This window comes from Camelus bactrianus, chromosome 3 (genome assembly GCF_048773025.1).
Source record: "Camelus bactrianus isolate YW-2024 breed Bactrian camel chromosome 3, ASM4877302v1, whole genome shotgun sequence".
Classification (NCBI taxonomy): domain Eukaryota; kingdom Metazoa; phylum Chordata; class Mammalia; order Artiodactyla; family Camelidae; genus Camelus; species Camelus bactrianus.
The window spans coordinates 105,515,345-105,533,419 of record NC_133541.1 but is presented as its reverse complement, the minus strand read 5'-3'; the positions used below and the strand labels follow the sequence as shown (position 1 = coordinate 105,533,419).

The 18,075-nt window shown below is 43.2% G+C and overlaps 1 long non-coding RNA gene across 1 annotated transcript; it reads right to left on the bottom strand.

Annotated features, from left to right (window-relative positions):
• Positions 1–912: 912 nt before the first annotated feature.
• LOC141577105 (uncharacterized) lies at positions 913–7,582 on the bottom strand. The gene is made up of 2 exons (XR_012505679.1): positions 7,290–7,582; positions 913–4,240 (listed from the first exon to the last, which is right to left on the bottom strand). It is a non-coding gene; the product is annotated as an uncharacterized LOC141577105 (long non-coding RNA).
• Positions 7,583–18,075: the final 10,493 nt, after the last annotated feature.

The window sequence follows — 18,075 nt, the reverse complement described above, 5'->3', positions numbered from 1 at the left end:
TGCAAGGAAGTTGGGTTGTTTTTACCCCAGCAGCAAATTCATTTGCAAACACAAAGGCTCAGGGAAACTTAGTGACCAATTACAGAGCCTCCACATGTTCCAGACTCGCTAAGATGCCAGACAAAAGGCGTCAAGGCAGTTCGTCACACTGACGCCCTAATTCTCCACCTCCAAACAAGTCCTCCCCACAGCACAGACAAGGGAAGGTCTGTTACTGTGTTAGAGTTTCTCTGTGTGAATGTACTTAAAATTTTTTTTTTAAATAACAGTGTTATGTTTTAAATATCTTTGCCAAAACATATTATGTTTCCTAAAGGAATTTTTAAAGAAAAAAAAATCTGTTCTTAAAAAACATTTACCTCCCAAGAAGTGCAAGAATGAGAAACAGCAATAATTTCTTGTTGTTTGTACGAAACATTGGCTTGATAAGATTTTATTCCATTAGTCTGTCACTCCTAACCATAAACAGCATTTTATACGTCACTCTGTAATTAACAAAGGGCCCCTGCTTCTTAGTGCTGGTGTCTCCTCAGTTCTATCGGGGCTTCTGTGAGAAAGCACAGTTCAGAACAAGTCAGGGGCTTCAATTTTATCTTAATTACTGATGGAAGTAAAGCCGAATTCCAACTAAGCTGGTCTTTTCTCTTTCTGACATCCTGTTCTTTCTACTCTTTTGAGAGGTAATATGTGTATAGCAGACAGACAGACTGGGTCCCAGTCCTCTCTCTGTCACTAGGTGTGTGTCACTGAGTAATTGAATCATTTGAAGACTCTTTCCTTTTTGTAAAGTGGGATAAATAAGATACTTTTCTTTGTTGGGCTGTCGTGAGACTTAAATGAAGATCTGTAGCAGGATTGCTACCCAAAGTTTTAATGTGTGGCTGATAAACAAGGGCTTAATCAACAGCGGGCTTCATAAATCACATTTTTATTATTTGTAATGCTTTCAGTTCATTTATAAGCACAAGGGATATAGTACAAAAGGTGAATATAAGACCATAAATTATGAAAGAACAGAATATGCGTCTTACCCCAGACATCCCAGCCTTCACAATCCTTCTGGACTCCTGGCACTCTCAGACAAAACCAAGCAAAATGTATTCAGCCAGAGCACTGAAGTGTACATGAATAAGCAGTAATTTACATAGAGGACCGAGCAAAAGTCTTGCTGCTCAGGCTAGGGTTAATAGGCGGCAGAGGAAGGGCAAACAAATGGCAGGGCAAATCCTGGGCAAATAAAATGCCAACATCAGGACAGCTGGGAAGCCAGTGCAATAGCCCTTGCAGTACCCCCTTGCCACCACAGGGGGTCAGTATAAGGAACCACTGTGGTCAGATACCTCTGACTCTGACTACTGAGAATTAACTTGCCATTTGAGCATTAACTATTGAATTCTGCATTTGTGTACATCATAAGGAGAGTCGCTTTTTAAGACCCAGAAGAGACTGTAAACATTACTCGCTCATTTGTTTATTCATTTACTTCTTCATTCTTCAGCAAATATTTATTGAACAGCTACCATGCCTCACTCATACCTGTATATGAAAGAGAATTATTTGTGTAAATGACTGGCCTGTTGGCAGAATTAATAAATAGCAGAGCCAAAATGTGGGTTAGATCATCTGACTCCAAGTTTTTGTTGCTGGTTGCAAGTTCATGTGCCCAGTGCACCGTGAGGCCAAACAAACTGAAACATCGAAGTTTGGAGCAGAGACAGGTTTTCTCTTTCTGTTGCAGGGCAGAGCAAGGAGGACAGAGGGGCTTTTGCCCAGGAAAATCCCAAACTTCCCGAAGGGTTTCATTAAAGCATATTCAAAGGTCAGGTAAGAAACGGGGTGGGGGGGGTGTCACAGTCTGTGATCAGCTGTGCGCAATTCTCTGATTGGTTGATGTAGCGGTAACAGAGCAGTCAACGCTATCAGCTCCTAGGTGCCAGAAGGTCTGGGGGCCACACACTCTGGATCATCAAGTAGTTAATTTCTTCCCTTTGGTGGTGGCTTTTAGTATCTGAAAAACTCAGGAAATATACATAAGATACTGTTATCATAAGATACTATTATCTGGGTACTTCAGAGAGGAGCTCCTGCAGAGGATATGGTGGAGAGGTCTGACCCTGGAAGGCACCACAGGATCCTGCTCCATTACATTTTGCTGCTCCATTACTTAAAATATATATATATATAATTGATTTACGTAATTAATGCATTGTATAGTACAGTATATAATCCTATATATTATGATATATAATTATATTAGTATAATTACCAGTATAGCTAACACAGAATTAATTATATATTAAATGAAGAACAACATAACAGGGGCTGAACCCCTACCAAGTGTCAGAATTTTTCAGAGCAGTCTTTTGAATCCTAGTTCTGTTCCCCATTTGTTCTATGACTTTAATCAAGTTAATGAATGTCTCTGAGGCTCAGTTCTCCCATCCATAAAATGGAAATAATACGGCTTGTCTGGCAGGGTTGTGGTAAGGATTAAATTTAAATAAAGCAAAATGAAACAGTGTAAAAATATACCTAAAATTCATGGTATAGGGTGGGGGCCCAGTAATTCATTTGTGCTTTTAACAACTTTTCATTTACAAAGAAGGAAACCTACACATACAAGTTTAGTAACTTGTCCAGGGTCGGTTCGGCCAGTAAGGGGCCAAGCTAGAATTTAAACTCCAATGTCACTTGAAAGCTTGTGCACTTTCCACTATACTGAGCGGCCACAGTGCTCTTTGTCTCCAGGGAGTGAGTCCTTGAGAGGACATTTAATACTCCCCCACAGCACCTGGATTAGGCTGTCCATGCGACAGTCCACACTGTCTGCTAAATGAGCAATGTACTTAGACAAGGGGAGAGACAGAATAGCAAAGTTTGGGTTTTGTTTTGGCTTTTTTTCCGTCTGTAAGTGATGAACTAAGGGCAACAGGAAACACACTTTGTTGCCTAAGGATGAAAGGATAGAGTGCTTCACTGTGTAAAAGCTGGTGAATCCACTGTGATCTGCAGAGATTCCCTTGGCCTTTTGACCCCCTTTCAAGTTGAAAGCAAGGTTCTCTTCCCAGTTCCCATGATCTACCTCAACAGAAGGGACCACTGACTTCCCAGGACCTACAGAGAAAAAGATGGGACTGGGGGAGTCAAGGCAGTGCTGACGCTGGACAGTTGGCGCTGCCTGCTTAGTGGGAAGAGAGAGGGCACTCGAGATGCCGTGGCTCCTTCGACCTCCCGACACTCCCACTGCCTGTCTCTCTCATGCCCCAGACGTCCCCTTGGAGTTAAAAAAATATATTCCAAAAAGTCCCTGGGCAAAATGAAAGGGAGTTACCGAGAAAGGCCATTTATTAAGGAATTAGAATCCATTAACTGAAAATTCATTTTGCGTAGACTAGCTGCCCTGGTCTACAGCCCTTAGGGAAAAAGCATCATGAGTGATAAGGAAATGTCCTACCGGGGAATAAGGTTTTACTGAGACCCAGTTGAGAAGAAGGCGTATGGGGAACGAGGACCAGTGAAGACAAGCTGACTGTCAGTGCCAGGCACACAGGGGTATGCTCGTAAGCAGGCTCTGGGAAGAGAGAGAGCCTTGGTTTACACTCTTTGCAGATTTCTCTGGGGCAAATGCTTCCACTGTGGTTGATTTCAAGCTACCAATGACAAAATTCCTGAATGTTTAACAGTTGGCCTTCAGGGCTGGTACAAGCCAGCTCAAGTGCATCCTTACCAGTAATTTTGGAAGGATGAGGTAACTTTCTGCCAATTGGTTACCCTCTGAGTGACAGATAATGTGACTTTTCGAAATAGGTATGTGTTTATCCGTATAAAGTGCAATGTGCTCCGTGCCCCACCCCCACCACTCTAACAGCAGTGCTCACTGAGGACTAAGTAAAGACGGAGTGTTAGTGTTACCAAGTTCAAACGGCTGGCTTGCACAATAGGCCAATAAATCAGGAGACGAGGTATTGGGGCAAGGAATAACGACTTTGTTTGGAAAGCCAGCAGACCAAAAAGCCAGCAGACTGAAAAGGTGGCAGAATAATATCCTGGAGAACCGTCTTCCCCAAGTCAGATTTCAGGTTCCTTTTATTTTAAAAGTGGAGACGGGGTGGTTGGTTGTTGCAGACTTCTTGGCTTCAGAATCCTTTGTTCTCGCAGCTCTCCACCTAGGTCAGGTCAGGATGTGCCTATAAACCTCCAACAAGACAAAGGTTGTCCTCTGTTCTGCAACTCTTTATCTCTGTGTGAATGGAAAAGTGTTAATACCCTTAAAGATCAGGGCCTTGAGAATGGGCTGTCTTGTTTATTTCAAGCTCTGGGCAACATTCTTTTACAAAAGGTGCAGAACCAGCATGACTAAGCACAGGAAACAGAGCGCAGGGTTAGAGCTAAAGGAACGGATCTAATATGGAGCCAGGTTTTTCTTCCCTCTTCCATCACCACAAATTAGCACACGTGAACACTGGTGAAATCTGAATCAATTCTGCAGTTTGTGTTGTACCGATGTCACTGTCCTGGCCTTGTCATCGTGCTGCAGTCATAAGTTGTTGCCATAGGGAGAAACTACATGGGACTCTGTACTATTTTCCCAACTGTGGTTATAATTATTTTAAAAGTAAAAATTGTGGGGAACCCTCAAAAATATAGGAAAATGTAGAGACCACAGTAAAAATTTCCCCCCAGATCATACCACACAGAATGAATTATCAGTATCATTAGGCGGCCGTCATCTTCGACATCTTTCTTTGTACAGATGGAAGGAGAGAGGCTGAGGTTACTTTTAGGGAGATGGCGTTCTATAGGAGATCCTATTTAAATAATTCCATTATACTTGAATGTAACAAAAGAAACTGATGTTCAACTATGAGAATTGGTGAACTTCAAATAGGTTTGTTGTTACCACGCGTGCACACGTGCGCACGTGCGCACGTGCGCACACACAAAATGAAATATCACATTTCTTAAATGACCAGACCAGAGCCTGTGGGACCATTTCTTTGGCCCTAAAATTAAGGCCCTTAAAATTATAAGTTGAGTTCATCTATTTCCTGTTCCCAAAGATCATACCACTAAGAAAGGAGGCGTGGAGAAAGCCAGCCCACTACGGTTTCAGGAAAGAATGCAGAAACCCTGAGCATTAACCCTTCAGGACATCTTAGAGCCTTGATCAACAACTCTGCTTTCTGTACTCAGCTCCCTGCTTTGCTTCAGTCTCTTCCCTATGGACCCTGATACAGTAGCACAACACTAAGGAAAAGTAACAAAAAAAATTAATATTGATATGTTGCCAGGAGTTCACCTTGCTGTGTATTTCAATGAAATAACACAATCATCCTACAGATATAGCAAATTTTACAATTTTTAAAGCTCAGCCCAGTTTTTACCTCCTTTGAATGTCACATCAACTGTATACAACAGTCCAGGCTAGTATTTTACCCCCATTTTATAAGTGGTAACAGGGAGGCTCACAGAAGGTGAACAACTTGCCTACAGTCCTTGGGAGTAAGTGGAAGGACCGTGGGGTTTTACAGATTCCCGGACTTTTTCCCTTTCTATCACACGTGAATGGAAGCCTAGTATCACTTTAGGACACTTAAAGCCCCCAAGTAGTAAATGTAAATTAATAGTTTGTAATACACTCAGGAAATTGAAGAGTAAAAGAAATTGAAATCTTCTCCACTATCCCCCATCTCCCCAAAATATGTCAAACCTACTAAGAGGTTAGTAGGATTTTTTAAAGTCATTAATATGACATTAATATCTAATGATTATCCCATCTTACAGTGCAGGATCCAAGGGAATAGGACACAGGGCAGATAAGATTTTATTTTGGATAGAGAAAATAATAATAGATGATGCTTTAAATATGCCATGGTGCTGCGCTATGTAGCTGTTTGTACAATCCAATACTCATAACCTCCATTGAGGTAGACATAATTGTTATCTCAATTTTGCAAAAGAAGAAACTGAAGTTTGAAGACATCAAGCAGGGAAGAAGTAACAAAGGACCCGGGATTGGATCCCGTGTTCATCTGATGCACAATCTTGCATGTTTAACCAGAGTGAGGCTATTCTCTACCCTGGAGGATAGAGGGAGACCAGACAAACAAAATCCAGGACTAATCAAAAGTACAGCTGAAAAACTGGGGGGAGGGGGGTATGGAGGGACCTGAAACAGTAAAGTTGACCCTTGGGATTGTCACGTGCTCTAGCCCCTTTCCCTGATTCCCCTTCTCCCTACAGTTACCCAAAGCCACTGGGTTATCTCCTCTTGTCCAGGTCTCAAGTTGCTCTCTGAAAAGTGTCTGGATCTCATTTAAGATCAAGGACAAGTGACTCTCCTTAGCTTTAGAAGTCCTTGCTCCTGAAGCTTTAGATCAACATTAGCTAATCCTTTGGAAGCTTAAATAGCTTAGTTCTCAGGAACTGGAGTTTGGGAATAGAAAAAAAAAAAATTCTAAAAAAATATGGCATACAGTCAATTGGTTTTGATAAGAGTGCCAAGACAGTTTAAATAGAGGAGAAATAGTCTTTCTAACAAATGGTGCTGGTACAACTGGATATCTACATGTAAGAGAAAGAATCTGGACTCCTACTTCACACCAGATACAAAAATTTAAATGTATTGTAGGCCTAAATGTAAGTATAAAGCTCTTAGAAAAAAGCTGTAACTCTTCATGCTCTTGAATTAGGCAATGGTTTCTTAGATACGACAACAAAAGCACAAGCAACAAAAGAAAAAATAATTAAACGGGACATGATCAAAATTAAAAACTTTTGTACTTCTAAAGATTGTCTCAGCATAGAAAACAAGTTTACGGTTACCAGGGAGAAAGAGAGGGTGAGGAGGGATAAATTGGGAGTTCGGGACTTGTACATACTAAACTATATATAAAATAGATAAACAACAAGGTCCTACTGTATAACACAGGGGACTATATTCAATACCTTGTAATGCCCTATAATAAAAAAGAATATGAAAAGGAATGTATATATATGTATAAATGACTCACTGTGCTGTACACCAGAAATTAACACAATATTGTACATCGACTATACTTCAATTAAAAAAAAAGGCAGTCTCAAGAAAGTAAAAAGACAACCCACAGAATAAGAGAAAATTTGGAAAATCAGATATTTGATAAGAGATCTGTGTCTAAAATATAAAAACAGATCTTTCAAGCTCAATAGTAAAAAACAAATAACCAGTTAAGCAGTAAGCAAAGTATCAAAATAGGTCACTAAAGGAGATAAACAAATGGCCAACAAAGACATGCAAAGATGCTCACCATCATTAGACATCAGGGAATTGCAATCACAGTTAAGATACCACTTCACATCCATAGGATGACACTAATCAAAAAGAAAGGTACCAATAACTGCCGGCAAGGATATAGAGAAATCGGACCCCTCATACGCTGCTGGTGGGAATGGGAAGTGGTGCTGCCGTTCTGAAAGACAGTCCACAGTCCCTCGAATGGTTAAACACACAGTTACCATGTGACCTAGCGATTAGCCCCCTTGGTGCACGCCAGGGAGAACTGATAACATGTCCACACAAAAACTTACGCACAAATGTTCATAGCAGCATGATTAATCATAGCCCAAAAGTGGAACCACCCAAATATCCATCACCTGATGAATGGATAAATAAAGTGTGGTTTAGCCATACGTTGGAGCCTTATTTGGCAATAATAAAGTAACAATAGGTGTTACAACGTGGATGGAACTTGAAAACTTTATGCCTAGGGAAAGACACAGGTCACAAAGGGCTACCTATTGTCTGATGCCACTTATATAAAAAGTCCAGAATAGGGGAGGGTATAGCTCAAATGGTAGAGCACATGCTTAGCATGCATGAGGTCCTGGGTTCGATACCCAGCACCTCTGCCAAAAAAAAAAAAAAGTTAAAACCCTAATAATAAATAAATAGGCCTAATGACCTCCCCTCCAAAAAAAGTAAGAAAAAAAAAATCCAGAATAGGCAAATCTACTGAGATAGTAAATAGATCAGTGGTAGCCTGGAGCTGGGATGGGGTAGAAGAGGAATGTTATAGCTAAGGGATAAGGAATTTTTTCAGGGGTATTAAAAATATTCTAAAATTGTTGTGATGGATGTAGTACTCTGTGAGCAAACTAAGAACTACTGAATTGCACACTTTAAAAGGGAATTATGTGGTAAGTGAGTTACACCCCAATAAGGCTATTTAAATATGGCAATGCAGCTGATAGGAATACAAATTAAGACTATGATAAGATGTTACTAAAAACCTAACAGAACAGTTAAAATAAAAAACAGTGACAATACCAAATGCTGTCAAGGATGTGGAGAAACTGGATCTCTCATCAATTGCGGGTAGAAATGTAAAATAGTGCAGCCACTCGGGAAAATACTTTGGTGCTTTCTTAAAAGAAAACTGTGCATGCACTTACCATGCAACCTACCACACTCCTGGGCATTAACCTCTTAGAAATGAAAACCTATGTCCAAATGAATTCCATACATTATTGTTCACAGCAGCTTTATTTGTAATTTCAAAAAACTGAAATAATCGAAATGTCTTTTCAAAAGGACAATTGCTTAAAAAAAATTGTGGTACAACCATACCATAGAGTATTACTCAGCGATAAAAAGTAATGAACTACTGATCCATGTGACTTGGGTGGATCTTAAGGGATTATGTTGAGTGAAAAGAGCCAGTCTTAAGAGGTCACCTTCTATGTGATTCCATGTCTGCAACATTCTCAGAATGTCAAAGTTTCAGAGATGGAGAACAAATTAGTGGTTGGCAGGGGTCAGGGATGGTGGAAGAGAAAAATAGGTGTGGCTATAAAGGGGTAACATGAGGAAAATCTTTGCGGTGATAGAATAGCTCTGTATCTTGGGTCTGGGAGTGGTTACAGTAACTTATGCATGTAACAAAATGACATAGAACTGGACATACTGTGTACCAGCATCAGTTTCCTGGTTTTGATATAGCATTATACTTCAGTATAAGAATGTAAGATCTTACGTTGGATGTAATCATTGGAGAAGACTGGGTGAAGTATACACAGGAAGCTCTCAGTACTATCTTTGTAACTTCCTGTAGATCTATAATTATTCCAAAATAGGTTAAATATATGGATGGATGGATGGATGAATAGATGTACATTTGTATCTATCTATGACAGTATAAACACATGGCCATAAATATACATATTTATCTATGACAGTGCAGCTAGCAGACACTCAATAACTTTTAACTAAATCATTTCTTGAGGGGATATGTATAAATGTACAGGAAATGCAAGAAAATTTATTAAAATTAGGCACATTACTCCTCACTCCGCTCAGACAACAACACCTAAGATAAAAACCAAGAGAAATGAGTCTTCTGGAGAAGTTATAACACTTTCCACGCCTTGTCTACACTGGAAATGTGTGCAAATCAGTGATAAACATGACCCACTCACAAAATTTTGCCAGCTTCTAAATATCCACTCTACCAGCAGATTTTCGTTTCTGAAGCTGTCGAAGTCATGGCTCTGATCCCTCAATCTGGAGGAAATGCCGTGTTGCAAGAAGTCATGACTTCATTTCCTTCCAGAGCAAGATTTCCCCTTGCAGGTTTTCGCACATGTGAAATTCCCTCATCTTTAACTCCACGGGGCAGCTGGTTCCCAGCCTTGGAGTAAATTCAAGTGTCGTGGTTCAGAACATGCCAGAAGCTGCCAGAACGATTCTAATCTTTCAGTTCCTGGACTGTTGTGAGAAAGAGTTTTTGGCCAAGGTAACCAGAGACTGACTCCACTTCTCAGCACACACCAGACAGCCTGGGTGGAGGGCTTCCCCTCGGGAGCCTGGCTCTGCTGCCCTTCCATGCAAACTCCTTTCCCGAGGTCTCAGCTGCATGACCCTCATCCCTCACTGGTCATGCCCCTACCCAGCAGGGGTGAAGCAAAGCTCTGTGAACTAGGTGGCCAGACCCAAACCCCTACTCCATCCCTAAGGGTGCCAGGGTCCTACCAGACCAGGATGGACTCAACAAGGATGCCCTCCCCACCCTGGAACCCACCTCTGATGATTTTCTCACCTCTGATTACAATCCTTCAAGCGTTCCACCCAACTCTGAACCCACCACCAAGCTTCCTGCTATGTTGTTATATCTATTTCTCATCTCCCACAAAGTCTCATACAACTCACATCACCACCCAATTACTATTGTTAACATTATTACTGACCGTCACTGTTTCACAAAAGCTTACTATGAATTCCAGGGCTTTATATACAGTATTTAATTTAGTCATGACAACAACCATAAATGTTAGACACAATTAGTTTCTCAACTTGCCAAAAAACTTAAAACAACATTGGCCACAACGGAGGTCTGAATATTTCCAAAGTCCTCGCTTTTACTGTTGCCCCGCTAGGTCTCCCTGCAGTACTGAAGGACGTGTCTTTCCATGGTCCACGCTGTGACCTTCAGAGTATGAGACACCTGGGCTTGAATGCCACCCGGTGACTCTTGATCAGTGGCCCTTGTACAGCACGGAGCCGTCTGACCCCACGTCCTCATTTGTGAAAATGGAGGAGGAAAAGAAGATGTGCCTCACTCAACTGTTGTGTGAATTAAATGAGATAGTAATGGATGAAAGAGCTCAGCGTGGTACCTGACAAGCAGTGGACCCCAGTGGACGTTCTCTCAAGTGAATTAAGGAATGAGCCTGTAGCAACTGGCGTGAACAGGGGAGAAAAGAGACAGAGGATGCCAGTGACGCACAGGAGATCAGTCATATTTGGCTTTGTGACAGTGGCCAGAGACACTTGGATGAGGAATTCCCCTGGCTTTCTCCCAGGTCTCTGGGCTGTTGCTGTCTGTAGAGGTTCAGTGCTAATGAGGCCGCACCCACGAGGGCCAGACCCTTGGGAGCCATTCACTTTGCTTCTATAGGCACCAGTGACATGTGTAAGGCAGCTATTCAAAAACACTGTTTTTGAGACGGTCTTAGCCAAAAATGTTCTATCTGAAGATCTATCTCTCTCTCCCTACTGCTAGACAAAGAGGAAAATGCATATGAAAGCAAAATTTATGGGAACACTGACTCACATCTGTATTGAGTCCAGTGTTTCTGTATCATCAGCACATCAGTTCTGGGACTTTGAGATTCTTCCTACTAATAAAATGGGGGGGGGGGGAATAGGGAGAAACCTCAGAAAGGTATTTGGTAAAATAAAGAAGATTTTAAACCACAGAGTAGAAAGAATTTATCTCCATTTTTTAATTGTATAAGATGTAACACTCACAACACTTACCTTGTTTTTCTTTTTCTACTGTGTACCCCTGATGACTTTGTCATGGAACTAACCCTCAGTATGCAGGCAGATATTTAGGAATAACTTCAGTATATCGTTTGCTTCATGAAAACCCAGAAACATCCTTGTTATTCTCCGTTTACAGAGGAATAAAGTAAGGAACACTTAAGGTAAAGAGATTTTCCAAAGACACAGTGCATTAGACTGAGTGGGGGGGTGGGGGGGACTCAGGAAGTTGTCATGAAGCAGTGCCAGCAACCTGAGATACTAAGTAATTCACAAAAGTTTAGTCACAGCGAACTTTAGGCTACAGGTTAGATCGCTGTAAATACATTAAAAAAAAATGGAAATTTCCATCAGCTATCTTTTGGGTTTTTCCACTCCCTTCAAAAGCAAATTACACATCTACATAAATCTAAAACTGCAGTTACTGATTTATCATAAGGATATTAATCTATATATTGCATGTACATATATATATTCTCTCAAATTGAGAGACCATAGCTTCACCATTCTCTTTCTCTGTTTTCCTCCCCTCCTTTCCTCTTTTCCAGCATCTAACACATACTCCCTACATTCTCAGTCCTTACCCAACACCCTGACCTTTAATGCACTCTGTTAACTACAGTACGAAAGAATTGTCGTAAATTAAGTTTTATAAGTTTTTAGAAACAAGTGGATAATAAAACATCTTCAAAACTCAGCTAATTTTTTAAGACCCCCACTTTTTTGGGGGGAGGAGGAGATTATTAGTTTTATTTATTTTTTTAATGATACTGGGAATTGAGCCCAGGACCTTGTGCACATTAAGCATGCACTCTACCATTGAGCTATGCCCTCCCAATTCCCACCCCCCAGAAGCTCAGCTAATTAAAAGCCACTTACACTTTGCTGCAAAGATATTTCCCCCAGAGAGATGGCTGCCTCGTTCAACCTGCTAAGACTACTCAGCTCCTGAGTCTTCAGAATTCCTGCCCTTTCAAGCCACTACTTTAGAGCAATGCCTGCTGTCACCATAATTGTTGCAAAGAAACTTTTTTGGATGGACTAGACATCCTGCTGGCAAACACTTGAGCTGGCGGCACACATCTGAGTGAGCCAGCTCACAGCCAGCTGCACTCTCGGGAATAATCTGAGAGCAGAGCTCCCAAGTCAAGTCCCTTGGGCCTCCATCCTTCAGGATATGCATGCGTGCACCCTTCTGTTGCCTCACTCCAAACAACAGCCAGCAGCAGCGATGGAAACAACAACCAATGCTTCATATTCAAATATATCTGGTTAACGCTGAAAGATGTGAATTTCACATCGGCCTGCTCAGAGCCTTTATCCTAATATACATCATGAATTTCCAAATATGCTGATTTTTTTCAAATATATTTGACCCAAGTACCTCTCTTTATAGGATTCAAGGAGGTAACTTTAAAAAAAAAAATTTTTTTTGGACTACTGTCTGTGGAAATGTGGTTTGGGAAATTATGTTCAAGTGTCAATGTGTTAAACCAGTGTAGCTTACTTGAAACTTTACAGATGTGTAAAATGTTTCGCTAACTTTGTACCCTAGAGTGAGAAGATAAATTGCAGATGCCTTTATTCTCCAAAACCCCTGAATCCCTGGACTTGGGCCTGAAACATTCTATAATTTTTCTCCTTTCCAGGACCCAAGGCCACCTCCCTCCATAAATCTATCCTCAGCTATAATTATAAAAGTGAGAGTTTCATAAAAAGCACAAAATGTTCCAATCAGCCTGCTGCATGCAATACTTCATTTACTTTTCTGGCTGGTCAGCGCTGTGAAATAACTATAATTATTGTTCCCATTTACAGATGAGGGCTCTAAGTCTGATAGGTGAAGGCATTTTCAGATCAGTTTTTTGAACCGAGGCACATTGTAGAGCCGGGATCGTCTACACATGTTCCAATGAGGCGGGAAGCCCCATAAAAAGACCTGCAGGATCCCTAGGCAGGGCCGCTGCTCTCCTCCCAGCACCGTCCAGTTCCCTGGCCCAGAGGCTTTATCTCACTTTTTTGACTCTAAAGCGGCTAACTTACACCTAGAATTCTATTGGTTCCCTGAGCTCACTTCTGATTGGTTATTTCCTTCACTCCTGATTGGCTATTACTCTCACTTCTGATTGGTCCACTTCCCTAACTTCTGATTGGTCCATTTGTAGTACTTCATTTGCATGGAGCTCACTCCTGATTGGTCTATTTCTACAAAGCTTGTTCCTGGTTGGTCAACTTCTGTTATACTTTATTTGCATATGATATTGCAAAGTGTAAAACTGGCAGCCTATAAAAGGCCTGTGTAAATCTACAGATGGGGTTCAGCGCTTGTAGTGTTAACTCTTTTAGGCTTGCTGCTGTAATAAACCCGAGTTCTCCAACTCTTGAGTGCTGCTTGGTTTCTCACCAGGTTCCAGATTGCCGTTACAACTGAGCAGTAACACATTTTTCCACAACATTTTTGGAGGTCCCAGTGAGGTTCCAACCACGCTGGCCCCTTGAGCTGCTGGGATAGCAGAGCAAACTGCCTGGAGGTCAGAAGCGCCGAGAGTGAACGAGGAGGTGCGCTACCCAACAATATTCTGTGTCCTCCTTCGTGGAGGTGATTCAGTTCTCCGGGCGGCTGTGCCCCAACCGGACTCAGTGGAGGGACAGACCAACTCACCAAGCAACATGGAGGAATAAGGTAGGAGCCCCGGGAAGCGTCCATAGTTAGGTTAGGGTAATCAGGTTCTGTCCAAGTGGACAGAAGAGGAGTCTGATCACATTTTCCAGGCTCCCTGCCTGATGGTAGTCTGACGGGGAGATCTGGTTATGCTCCCCACCCGACGGTAGTTCGACAGGGAGATCTGGTTAGATTAGGTTAGATAAGGGACGCCCCAGTGATAGGGAGGGAATGTGCAAATAACCTCTTGTGTGTTTGTGTGTGTGTGTGTGTGCGTGCGTGTGTATGTGCGGCCTGAAAAGCATGCAATCAGGCTCGAGTTTGTAGCTCCACGGCATTCTGCTACAGAGTTTGAGTGAGTCCCAACCTGCGGTTCCGTGGTGACCTCATACGGCTCATGGCGGTTTCGGCCCCTCGGGGTATTGATCGGAGTCAGTGGTTTATACTGACCCGCCAAAGCTAAGAGGCACCTTCGTCCCCGCGAGGGGAGTGGCCAGGCAGACGCAGCAAAAACCCTCCCTTTGTCTCGTTTGCGACACCAGCACAGGGTGGCTATACAGGGAGGGAAAGGGACATAGAACAGCCTGTGAGTAAATGACCCCTGTGCCCTTAGGGACTAAGATGAGACTACATTAAAGAGGTTGACACAACCTTGTCACCAGTCCCCCAGGATATCCTGTCGTGATTAATCAGCATCAATATACTTCTCTATCTAAAATTAAGACCACAAGACCTGAACCAGAGGGAACCAACCCAGGACTGGCTGGAGCTCTCTTTTGAGGCCCCCCTTATTTTGGTTAATTTATTCTGCCACCAGCCAGCCATCCTGGCTTCATATTTTGTCAATTCAGTCTATAAAAAGACTTTATACAGGGACCCCTGGAGCTCATCCAGGCCTGAGGGAGTCTCAGCATTGCCTGCCTAATGTGGAAACCCCAACTCATTGGCAACACTTGCAGCCAAGCAGATGTTAGGCCCAGTGAGGCAGCCAGCTTTTTGAGAACTCCACTGTTTTGAGGAGTGGGACGAAGATACTGGGGTCACAGTCAGTTCTCAGTGCCAGAAGCAGACCCACATCTTTAGGCCATAAAATCTGTCAACTAATAGTAATGGGATCCTCAAAATCAAAGCCGACAGTTCTGGACTGCATGATTAAAAATTTTAAAAAGGGTTTCTCAGGAAACTATGGAATTAAATTGACACCACAAAAATTGCGCACGTTGTGCGAGTCAGAGTAGCCCACCTTTGGAGTGGAATGGCCCCCAGAAGGTACACTAGACCTATCAGCTGTCTGGGCTATACACTGGATAATCACCACACCCCCAGGGCACCGCGACCAATTCCCATATATTGATTCTTGGCTAACAATCGCCCAAAACTTGCCTCCATGGGTCCAGGTTTACACGAATGGACAGGGACAATATAAGATCCTCATGGTCCCGACATTAAAGATGAAAAAAGAACGAGGCCAGTCCTTCAGGGCAACCATGAAGTCCTGCCAATGCTGCCCCTGCCAAATGTTCCTTCTGCTTCTGCGGCTCCACCACAGCTGCCTCTACCGGACGGGCCATCACCGCCTGTGCCGCCATGGTGGCCCGGACTCTTAGCCTAGAGCCCAAGGGGAGGAAACTCCATTCGGTCCTGCAGGTCGCCCAGCCAGCGGCCACCCTCCGGATGCCTTTCCAGGAGACCCAAGAGCCCCAACAAGTTAACAATGGTGGCCCCATACAGCCTGGCCACTCCATCCTGTACTACCAGCCTTTCAGTACAACAGATCTCCTAAACTGGCGACACCACACTCCACCGTATTCGGAAAAACCCCAGGCAATGATTGACCTCCTAGAGTCCATCTTCCAGACCCACAGGCTGACTTGGGGTGACATTCAACAGCTGCTCCTGACACTCTTCAATTCTAAAGAAAGAAAGCAGATCATAACAGAAACTAGAAAATGGCTACAAGAGGAGGCCTCAGAGGAAACCATCGATGTGGAGGAATGGGCCTGGAATGCAGCCCCAGACACAAGACCAGAATGGAACTCTAATTCCCAAGCCGAACGGGAGGCTCTGCGGACGTATCAGAGAGCTCTCCTACATGGGTTGCAAGCCACAGCAAAGAAACTAACCAACGTGTCTACGACCACCGTGATGCAAAAGCCAGACAGGTCCCCCATGTACTATTGTGAGAGGCAATTTCAGAGCCCACAGACATGTTAATCAACCACTATAAAGGACACCATAAAGGGAAATGACCCTATAAACAAAAAGCCAACCAGCAGATCAAGCTACACACAAAGCGGCAAGTGAATCGGCCCATGCCAGAGATCTTGGGGCCATCCCAAAGGTTCAACCAGCACCCAAACCCAAACTGCTGCCATCTCCAGCATTCAGCTATGAGGAAAACTCATGGGCAAAAACTAAAGGAGGATCCAGCGGAAAGGAAGGATGGTGGGTGATGCCTGACAAACAGATATATATACCTGAACGATTAGCCCACCAGGTGGTCCTTCAGCAACATGAGCTCACCCACCTGGGAAGGACTGCATTAGAGGCCCTGCTGGAATGGTACTGTCTGATCCCTCAACTTCCATCCCTCTGTGCTTCTGTCTCAGCACTGCCTCATGTGTGCTCAGCATAATGCACAATGGGGGTCAACTGGACCAAGAGAAATCCAGTACTATGGCCAGGCTCCTTTTAAAGATATGGAAATGGGGTCCAGCAGAGGATACAACTACTTGCTGGTTTTTATCTGCACCTTTTCAGGTTGGGTAGAAGCATACATACCCAACACGGACTGAGGAAACAAGAGAAGTAACAAAGGCCTTACTCAGAGACATTACTCCCAGATTTGGGATGCCATTAACCATAGGGTCAGACAATGGACCCGCATTCATAGCAAAAATAATACAAAAAGTGACAAAAACAGTAAACATCTGCTGGAATCTACATGAAGCCTACAGGCCCCGGCATTCAGGAAGAGTAGACCGCATGTGCCAGACCCTAAAAAATGAGATGATAAGGCTCGGTCGAGAAACTCAATTACCTTGGACTGACACTCTGCCCATGGCTCTCCTGTGGATACTCTATGCCCCTTGGTCAGAGAATGGATTCTCCCCTTTTGAAATCTTATATGGGACACCCTCTCCCTTGATATTACTAGGAGAAAAAGTTAGAGAGGTGGGAAGATAAGAACTTCATAAACAAATGCATGGTTTCGAAAAAACTGGAGAGTCCATAGCTGGGTAACGGACAGGATCCCAGTCTCACTAGGAACAATGTTACACCCATATGAGCCGGAAGATCAAGTCTGGATAAAAGATTGGAGAAAGGAGCCCCTCGAACCCACTTGGAGGGACCCCTACACAATTAAACTAACCATCCCAACAGCTCTTAAAGTTGCAGGTATCGCCCCGTGGATTCATCACACCAGAGTAAAGAGAAGCACCACCACAAGACGAGGACGTCTGGTGAATCAACCAGGACCTCAAGGAGCCACTTGGAATCGGAGCCAGAGACGCCTGCCTCACCTGCCAGAGAGCACCAAGCTTTGCTTTAGCCACACCCGGAAGCTGGCTAGTCAACGCACGGCAGAAGCCTGAGGAACCACCAGTCAAGACGTAGAAAGAACTGCTGCCCTTACTTTATTATTGAGTATTGTTACTTTATTACTAGTTGTAGGACTGATAGCCACTGCACCCCAGGATTGGAACATAGGCCAGAAACTAATACCAGCTGTACTCTCTCTCTCTACAATAGAAAGCCTAATGGTCAGTGTCTGCTAATAGGAACCATACCTCCCTGTTAAAAATGATGAAACCCCAAATCTTTCGTCTGCTTATAAAAGTAGTTGCTGACGTATCTCTTTCCATGATGGGGGTTCCAATGAGACCCATTCGCCAAATTGCATTTGACAGGGACCTACTCCCCAGAAAAAATCCCTGGCCCACACGCTCAGGGCCCTTCTATAGACCTAGCAAGGATTGGGAAAAGAAAAATAGACCTAGACCTAGGTCCATGCTCTATAACCAGGACCCCCAATTAAGTCCCTTAATAAACAAGGTCCATCACCTTAATGCTACTAACCCTAAACTAGCAAGTGATTGCTGGCTCTGCC